We start from the raw sequence: 10324 nt of genomic DNA on the forward strand, positions 1-10324 counted from the left end.
TGAGATATTCATGGAATTGGAATTATTAATGCAAATTGATATTCATGAAAACAGAGGCAGTGCCCAGAGGATTCCAAATATGAAAGTGAGAAGAATAATACAATTCAGAAGAGATCTATGAATATAATTACAAAAAAAGGAATTAAATCTATGTAATTCTAATGATTGTCATCAATATTTTCTTTCTTTACCTGATAGAGTAGTTGAAATTACCACCCTGAAAACTTTTCCCCTATAAGACTTATTAAGTAACATACACACTTTTCTCTGAACTGTTATTTCTCTGTGGTTTAACATCCAGAGGTAGACAAAAGACCAACTTAAGTGAACTCTATGCACATATATTCCTAGGTGATGGATAAAAGGAGTGGTATGTCCTCCTTTCCCTCCACCTAATGCCTTCCATAGGTCACCAAACTTCCACTAAACTTTGGAGTTAACCAACAGAGGGATAGCTGAAGAGAGGGGGAAGAAAGAGGAGGGAGGTTGGGAGCAGGAAATGGGAGTGTTGGCTTCCATCCATACAGAAGCAGGAGAGCATGATAAAAGTTGCAAAATGAAGCTTGGTTTGCCCATATTCTCATTCCCTATTTGTACCTAAGTCCCCCACCAACCCCAATTTTTCTTTAATAAATGCTATTCATGCCCAGTGGTTATCAGGCAAGGATATGCTAGTCAGTGTTTAACAACTGACTGGGCAGTTGAGGAGAATTTAGGCTGGATACCTTTTTATGTTTAATCTGCCTTATTAATGTTTCTCCATCACTTTTTAAAGTCTAGACCATCAATAAACACTGATTAAGTCCTAGTTTCTGCACAATTTCCAATGTGCAAATGCTCACAGTGAAAATTTAACAATAGCAGTTGGAGCTGGTTCCAGCATACCTCTGGCCCAGGCCAAGAAGAGTGCACTCTAGGTAAATTCATGAAGAATAACAGGCTCCTCTTTTTGTATCCTCCTGTCTACTCTGGATTCTTTCCTGTTGTCCTCCAGCCATCTGGAATAGCACAATATAGTATTCTTCCTCTTGACCCCAGGATGAAACAAATGACATATACATTTCACTGAAATAAAATGGTATACTCTACGCTTTGTGCCTTGGCTTCTCTTTCTCCCATCCCCCTCCTCACCTGTACCATAGCTCATTTCTTTGGGAAAGGAAAGGACCAATTATTAAGCATCTACAATGTGTCATACACTGGGTTAAATGCTTTATAAATATTATTTGATCCTTACAGCAACTTTGGTAAGCTCTTTACAGGTAAGGAAATTGAGGCAAATAAAGGTTAAGTGACTTGCCTAGGGTCACAAAACTTTAGTAAGTGTCTGAAGATGACTTTGAACTCAGGTTTTCCTGACTCCAAACCCAGTGCTCTATCTACTCTACAGCCTAGCTACTCTCCGGATTTCCAAAAAGACTGCAAATTCTTTAACAGAATCAGCTTGTGTACCAATAAGATTAATAGTGTAGCAGTCTCAGTTTATCTGTCACTTGAAAGTGTTGTTTCTAAACAAGCTCTTTTTATAATTCCCTGTTCCAATATGTTTACAATTGAAGCCATTTATTTCAAAACCATTAGTGTTAAACTCTCTGTTCTATCTTAGTTGCAATGAACTTACCTTCACCATCAGATTTTCTGCTAATCTTTTAGGCAATTTGATTAAAAATACCATTTCTGGGAAGAAAAATAAGATTTTAATGACTGAGAGTGGGTTAATTCTTCTCAGGTACTTTAACTGACTCTTGGAGATTTAATTTCTCCACACGAAAGAATGATTCTTTAATGAGATAATTCTTTGCGCTGTAGCCAGGTGCCAGAGACATTTTCAAACAGGTCATTGACCCCCTCACATCAGCCTTATTTAGTGGAAGACAACTGATTTGGAGCCAGAAAAATCTTAGGATCATAGATTTTGGAATTTAGAGACTATCTAAAACTGGTTTCATATGCTAGTTCTGTTTAGTGTTTGTGTAGCATGTCACTCTCCTTGTGTTTACCTTTCAGTTTCTTTATATGGAGAGTAAGGGCCTTAGACTATATTACCTCTAAGGTAATTTCAAGGTCTGACTCTAATCAAGTCACAGTCAGCTGCCATGTCCATAGATTGTAAGGCCAGCACTACATGTAAAATAATGTGACAAGCTGTTGGTTGTGGAAAACAGTTTGTAATTATGTGAGAAAAAGGGATGAAATGGTTCAGACCCTGTTACCCAGCAATCCAAGTACTTTGCCTTCAAGGAGATTAAGGAAAGCCTCTCTCTATATTGAATATTTAAATAATAGCACCTTTCAAGGTAGCAAAAAACTGAAAACAGAGCAGGTGGGCATTGACTGGGAAATGGCCTGAAAATTGTGGTATATGAATGTAATGGAATGTCACTAAAACATGGAGAATTCTGAGAAATATGATAATACCTCTATGGAGTAATATAGAGCAAAGAAAAAAGAGCCATGTGAATATTTTTCATATTGAAAATAGTATAAAATATCATTAAAAGGCAGTTGGACTTAGATTAAATGCAGTGACCAATCTATTTTGGGAAACAAATCATGACGAACCCTTTTCTTGAGACAGAGATGGGGGACCATGAGGGCAGAATATTACATTCACTGACAGACACTGTTGATTGGTTTGGTTTAACAGCTTTTCTTTTTTACAAGACAAAGTTCTATGGGGAATGGGGACTGCAGTATTATAGGGAAATGATTATTGTTCACAGTAACAGTATTAATACAAAAACATTAATAAAACGTTACAAAATTATAAAGATACTTAACACAGTTTCTGGAACATAGTAGGCATTTAATAAATCTTTGTTGACTTGGGGGAAGAAAAACCCCTAAAACAAAATAGTAAACCTTGAGCTTTCTATTCAGAAATTCTAGTCCTGTGGATAGGGGACATCTTGCTGCTGCCCTCTGAGCCAAAAGGCAGTCAGCATTGACTGCAGAAATACAAGTTGGCACTTACTTCAGTGTACACGTGGTCTTTTCCAATTCAGTACTTACAGTACTGAAGACCCTATACCCACTGTCCCCTCATTCATCAGCTGAGTCACCTGGTGGAGGAGACTTTTCTAAGGTTTCAGGAAGAAAAAAACCTGAAAGCTATCTCCAGCAAACAGTGTGGGCAGGAATCAGTGTGGCAGGGAGATAGGAACAATGCTGCTTTGTGTTTTGATATTATTAATCGGGTTGGGTTATCTGCCTGACAGCTTTATATTGTGGCTTGCTGAAAGCAATGCATGGGCTGTACCCTGATACATTTTTCTGTGCTCTGGCTGCCCTTTTCCTTGGGCGCTGTTAATGTGTATTTGTGAATCTACAGCCAGACATATGGTAATTAAAACTCAAATGAAAGCTAATGATAACACCTCTTTCCCTCTGGAGATTTTTAAGTTCTTTGGTTGTGTTTACATAGCACTGAGACCTGCTCAGGAGGGAGAATGTTTTGTGTTTGACAAAACATAAACGATCTTTAAACCTAGCAGGTAAAAGACGGATTCCTCTTTTGTGAGGTTTATGTGTTGGCTTGAATTATTTCTGATTTAGAGGTGATAGGTGCTATCCTATTTAGTTGATTGGATTTCCTTGGTTCTTAGTTGGGGAAAGTGAAGATGACAGTCAAGTTAGGCAAGTGTTTCATAACATTATGGTTGGAATACTGCAAGCTTTTAATGACTTCCAGAGGTTTCCCATTTGACTGTGAGTTAAACACAGGACTGAAACAAGGACTAACAAAACTTATCAAGAGAATCCTGCATGGGTAAATCCCAAATGAAAAAGATGGCATTCTGGTCTGGATCCACAAAAGCTATGGGCAATCCCAGCTAATGGAGAATCAGCAGCTTTGGCCTAGAGGACCAATTTTGTTTAGTCATATTCAGTCATGTCCAATTCTTTGTGACCCCATTTTGGAGTTTCTTTGGAAAAGATACTATAGTGGTTTGCCATTTCTTTCTCTAGCTCATTTTATAGATGAGGAAACTGAAGCAAACAGGGTAAGTGACTTGTTCAGGGTCACAAAACTCATAAGTGTCCAAAGCCAGATTTGAACTCAGGAAGTTTTCCTGACTCCAGGTCTGGAAATGTGTCACCTAGCTGGAGGACCATAGGATCAAATAATTAAATAACTTTAGGGCCACTTAATCTGGGACCACAAATATTTCTTTGTATATATTTCTATTTACCTCATCCTGTTATTTCTGAATTTGTGTATTGTATTTTTCCTCATAAATTCATCTTTTTTTGTGGTTTGGAATGTGATGAGACAGGAGGCATGAAATAGACTGTCAGAAAGGGTACTGAGAGAAGGTGTTAACTACACAGGAAGGGGAATGGATAGTTAATTGGTGTGAACCAGCTTTCTAAACTTGGCATGAGGGTGAGGACAGTAAAGTTAGTCTTGAGAATGGTTAAAAAACTTGATGTTTCTTTTTGAGGTTGAGAGATAGGAGATTTTAGAAAGGTTTCCAAAGTGAGAGTACTACGGAAGGATGCAAAGTCTGTCAAGTGTACGTTTCTTTTTTCCTGGAGAGCTGGAACTCAAAATCTCATGGAAGTGAATGGTGAAAACTAAAAATGAATGAATGAATCAATAAATGAATGAATGAATGAATAAAATAAATGTTGCAGAGGGAATTCTTGTTCTGCTGTGGGGTAAACTAGATGACTTTTGAGGTTCTTTCACAGTCTAAGATTCTATACTCATATAATTTATTGAGTACTGTTACATAAAAGACAATTGTATTAACTGTGTATACCAAAGATCTATTCCCTGAATCCATTCCCTGAAAACTCAGGGAGTTTTCATCTAGTTGAGGAGTTAGAACATATGCACATATATAAATAAAACAGGAGGCAGACTATAATAAGTGAGTGTAGACAGCATTCTATAAGAGATCAGGACAGGGAAGAATTCTTTGGGCAAGGATAGTTAGTAAGTGATAAATTGATGAGGTGGGATTAAGTTTGGCCACTTGGAATAGTAAAACCTAAATTAGCAGCAAAAACAAGTGTTATATTCAAGACAGTGGAAATGGTGTGAACAGATATGGAGGTGAGAAGGTGCATAGCTATTCAAGAAACAATGTTTGAGTCCACTGACTTCTTCATAATGGATTTTTAGGGGAGAACCTTGAATGGTGAGCATTGGTTCCATAAAGAGTGGAGCAGTCACAAAAAGTATGGAATCACAGAATTTTAAAATTAGAACAGACTTATGTGGCCACCCAGGCAAGTGGATACTACTTTAGGAATTCGCATTACATTACATAATTGATTATATACTTTTTGGTTGAAGAGTTACAATGATGGGGGTCCATTAGCTCCCAAGGCAGCTCAGCTTGCTTTTGGAGAATTATAATTGTTAGGAAGTTGTTTATTTTTTTTTTCTGTCAAATTCTAAATTCATCTCTGCTGCATCTACCCATTGTTCCTTTTTCTGCCTTTGGAAAAAAAGGACAGGTCCCATCATGCTTCCATAAATGATAACCTTTCAATACCAGAAGACAGTTATCATCTCTCCCATGATACTTATCGTTCTTAGGCTAAACATCCCCAATTTCATTCATTAATCCTGAAATGGCATGGAATTGAAACCCTTCACCATTTTGGTTTCCCTCTTTTGAGTGCTCTACGGCTTCTCTCAGGAGTGGTGTCCAGCATGAAATGCAATGCTTCAGATGTAATGTGCCTTGACAGAGTACAACGGGGCCATCATTTTTTTCTTTCTAGAAACTATGCCTCTCAGTGCAGTCCAATATCACGTTAGCTACCATTTCACATGGTTGATTTATATATACTGAGCTTACGATCCATTCAAACCCATGGATGTTTTACAGATAAAGTACAGTCCAATGATGTCTTCACCACCTCATCCTTCTAAGCTGATTTTTTGAACTCAAGTTTAAGATCTCAGTGTTTATCTTTATTAAATTTTATCTCATCCACTTTGGTCAATGCTTCAACTTGTCAAGACCTTTGGATCCTGACTGTTGGACATGCTAAATAGATTTGAAAGGGTACCCTCTTATCTGACATACACAAAATCCTCATTGGACACCTCCTTCCAAACTTATATTGGACCACTGATGACTTTGCTTTGATTCTGGTTCTTCAGCTTGTTCCAAATCTATCTAAATATGCTTTCATTTGTAGTACACCTTTCCATTTTTTTTCTCATAAGAACAGCCTGGTACAATATATCAAAAGCTTTGCAAAAGTCTGGGAAAACAATGTCCATAGGACCTGTCAATTTAGTAACCCTATCAAGGGAATACAGTCAGTCTGACATGACTTGTCTTTGCTGAGGCTATCTTGGATCTTTATCATCCCTTTTTAAAAATAGGTTCCCTAACCATCTTTTTAGAAATAATTCTAAAATTTTGATGGGAATTGAAATTAAGTTTTTTAAAACTAGGATAACATTTGCTCTGCTGTAGGTCTTTGGCACCTTTTTTTATCCTCCAAGATAGTTCAGATATCATTCTCAGGGCTTCAGGAATCACATATTTTAAAATTCAGTATCCAAACATGTAGTTTATCTAGTCTAGGTGACTTGAACTCATCAGGTGAAAAGCTAGTTTGTCAGTGGTCTGCAGAGATCACTAACCAATACAGAAAGCTTCCATGTTTCATTTATGTATAAATCATATCCTACCCTGGTAAAGTAAGTTAGTGAAGTTGGAGTCTTAGAAGGAGGACCTAGCAGATCTTATACCCTGTTTTATTTCTCAGTCAGAGAAAAATTGTGGTCAGTAAATGATTATGTTAAGGATCTCTGTTCCTTGGCATTCCCAGGTGCTCCTGATCCCATTTGGTACATCATGCTTCCCCATCAAGTATTCAGAGGTAGTAACTGCCGTATTTCCCTCTTTGTTTCCCATCTCTGTTTCTACCTATTGGCATTCCCTGTCTTCTATCCCGGCTATTTAGAGCTAGGCCCTTTGTGAAATCCAAAATAACAATGGCCTTAACTTATAACTTCAGGGGTAGGGAACATACAGCCTCGAGGTCACATGTGGCTCTCTAGGTCCTCAAGTGCAACCCTTTGACTAAATCCAAACTTCACAGAACAAATTCTCTTAATAAAAGGATTTGTTTCATAAAACTTGGACTCAGGACTCTTTATACCCTTCCTTTTTTCTCCCCTTCCTGCTTCCTTCTCCTTCCCTTTCATCTCCATCCTTTCCTTCATCATTTCTCCTTCCTCCCTTCCCTAGCTTAGACGATGCCATGGTGGAGATGGAAGTCATGGAGCCTTCCAAGGGTGGACATCATGGGGCTGCGTCAGGACATGTCCTCCAAAATGTCCACATGCCTGACAGATGAGCTGACAACCACCAGTGAGGATTATAAACTTCTGAAAATATCAACAAACTGAGTAGCTTCACTTATCTAGAAATGAAAGACATTACCTTCAACATAAGTAGAAACCTAAAGGGCTTAAACCAGAAATATGCAGTGCTTCAGCCTTATCTGGATCAAATAATTTTAATTGAGGAACAAGTAGCAGCCCTTGAGCTGGCAGCTTACAAATTGGACCCATATTCAAAGAAACTAGAAGCAAAGTCCAAGAAGTTAGAAAGGCAGTGAAAGAATTCCTTAGCACAAAGACTAACTACAAGAATGTTTCATAAGAGCAGAAATGAGTACTATGGAATTTATCACTATGCTTCAATTCCTAAAAGGAAGCAGTACTGCTGATTCAAGGAGGATGTGTAACTTTGGCCACTCCTGGATATTTTCCTAAACCCATACCCCATGGAACTTCAATTTATTGTATGCTTCATTGTGTGCCCTGGACCAAGGCTCAGATATCTGGATCAACCCTGTCAGGAGCAGGTACATATGAGAGGCTCTCTTCTCCTTGTCTCCTCCCTCCTTCCCCGCCCCTAAAGCTCCCCACCATCCCCTTCATAATCAGCATAAATGTTGATTTATATGACCCTCAAACCCCGCCCCCCCAACTTGGATTCAGTCAAAAGGCCATACCCAAGGACCTAGAAGGCAACATGTGCCACCACCCCTCCCCCCAATTTGTCTCCATAGGAGAGAGGTAGAAGAGACAACCTGAGCTCTCCATTAATTTATATGGATTTCATTAGTGACAATTTGGAGAAGCTAACTAATTTCCTTTCTCAGCTTTTACCCTTATCCCTATTCCATATGGCTACATCACTAGCATCACCAAATTAGCAGAGAACAAAGACTGTCTTATTCTGTCAGAAGGGAAACAGGACACATAAGTTTTGATGGCAGGCAGGATTTGGTTACAATCTAGAGCATGCTGAAGAAGGCAGGCCTCAGTGGAGAGCTGTGATAGGAGTCTCTAGGCAGTGAGGAGAGAGCATGAGGGCCCTGGGGGACCTCTGCAGGAGAACTGAAAGAGAAAATTGAAAGTACTGAAAACAGGTGAATTTACTACTAAGGGCTGGCCCTGATCACAACATTTACAGCTGCAACAGTCATGGAGTACAGAGCACCTGGGGAAATTCCACCCAGGAGAAATTAGTTGCTGATTGTTAAGAGGAAAGGGAAGGGAAGAGAAGCTGAAAATGGTTTCTTCAGAATAGGAATGGCTCAGCACATAATCTTCCAAGCTCCTTGTTGCTTGGTTTTAAGTACTGTACTTGTAGCTGACCTTTAATGAGAGGCAAATTGCACATAAGGTGCTGTAAGTGCCACATTTAATAATGCTTCAGGGACATTAGCAGGGAGGCAACAGTTATTATTTTGATGATAGAGTCCCATTATTAACTTACAGGCTAGCTGTTGATATAGAGAACTGGATCTAGCTTCAGTAAATAATATCTTTCTCAAGTTTTCAGAATTTATCCCCACTGGCAGAGATGTTTTCTTTTAAGAAATAGTAAAGAAAATAACAGGAAAAAAATGCTTTGGTTGGGAAAGTCCAAATAATGAAATTTTGAGGGGAAGCAATATCGATTGAACTGAACTATGTCCAGTGCTACAAAGACTTAGCTTTTTCCTGAATTTTCCATTTTCAGAAGGTCAGGGAGGTAGTGTTTTGAGATCAAAGTCCATTTTAAATACTCCCCTCTCAGTCTTCCTACACCCTTCTCCTACCCCCTGAATATACTCTTCAACAGAAAGACACTGGCTTCCTTAATGTTCCTCAAACGAAACACTACATTTCTAAACAGGGCAGTTTGACCAACTGTCCCACATACCTGGAAAACTATCTCTCCTCATCTTCTCCTACCAGCTTCCTTAAAGTCCCAGTTAGAAATTCACCTTCTATAGAAAGCTTTTCTCAATTAAAAAAAAAATTGGTTGATATATTCTGTTTCTTTCACCATCATACTTATTCCAAGTGTCTTTCTCCCTCTCCATCCTGGAGAGCCATTTCATATAACAAATGATATTTTTTAGGGAAAGAAAAAAATCATCACAACTAATCAATTCATTGAAAAGTCTGAATACAGGTGTAATGTGTAACACCTGTGGAATTACTACCTCAGTGAAGGGGTGGGTTGGGGGCGTCCTCATATATTTTCCATCAAATTCTGCTTGATCTATACAATTTTGTATATTTGCTTTTGAAATTTTAGGTTATAGTTCTTTCCATTTACGTTGTAATTACTGTGTATATTGTTTTCTTAGCTTTGCTAACTTCATTCTGCATCAGTTCATATAGATTATTCTACCCTTCTCTACATTAATTAGACATGTTATTTCTTATAGCAAAGTAATATTCCATAAGGTTCGTGTGCATTTTATCTACCTATTCCCCAGTTGATGGGTAGATACTTTGTTTCCATTTATTTGCTCTTACAAAAAGTGATTATAAAGTTGTATATGGGGACATTCTTTTTATCGATGGCTTCCTTGGGGTATAAGCTCAATAATTGAATATCTGATTCAAAGGGTATGGACATTTTAGTTACTTTATTGCATAATGCCAAATTGCCCTCAAAAATGCACGTACTATTTCATGACTCCTACAACAGCGTATTAGAATGCCTGTCATTCCACAGAACATCCAACATTGACAGTTACAGTTTTTTCCCCCGTTTTTGACAATTTTGGGAGTGTGAAATTAAACCTCAGTTTTTGTTTATTTGCAATTTTCTTATTATTAGTGATTTGAAGCATTCTTTCAGGTGGTTGTGAATACTGTGTAATTCTTTGGAAAAAAGTCTATTCTCAATATCTTTCGCCACTGTCTCTTAGAGAATGGCTATAAGTCTTTTCATATATACATATATATACATATATGTAAATTATTTATACAGCTCAGATAGCAAACCCTAATCAGAGAAATTTGATACAAAGATTTTTTTTTTCCTTCCATTTG

General features: G+C 38.0%; 1 pseudogene; it reads left to right on the top strand.

Annotated features, from left to right (window-relative positions):
• Positions 1-7230: 7230 nt before the first annotated feature.
• On the top strand, positions 7231-7818 carry LOC140509202 (biogenesis of lysosome-related organelles complex 1 subunit 2-like; annotated as a pseudogene).
• Positions 7819-10324: the final 2506 nt, after the last annotated feature.

Source organism: Notamacropus eugenii, chromosome 5 (assembly GCF_028372415.1).
Source record: "Notamacropus eugenii isolate mMacEug1 chromosome 5, mMacEug1.pri_v2, whole genome shotgun sequence".
NCBI lineage: Eukaryota > Metazoa > Chordata > Mammalia > Diprotodontia > Macropodidae > Notamacropus > Notamacropus eugenii.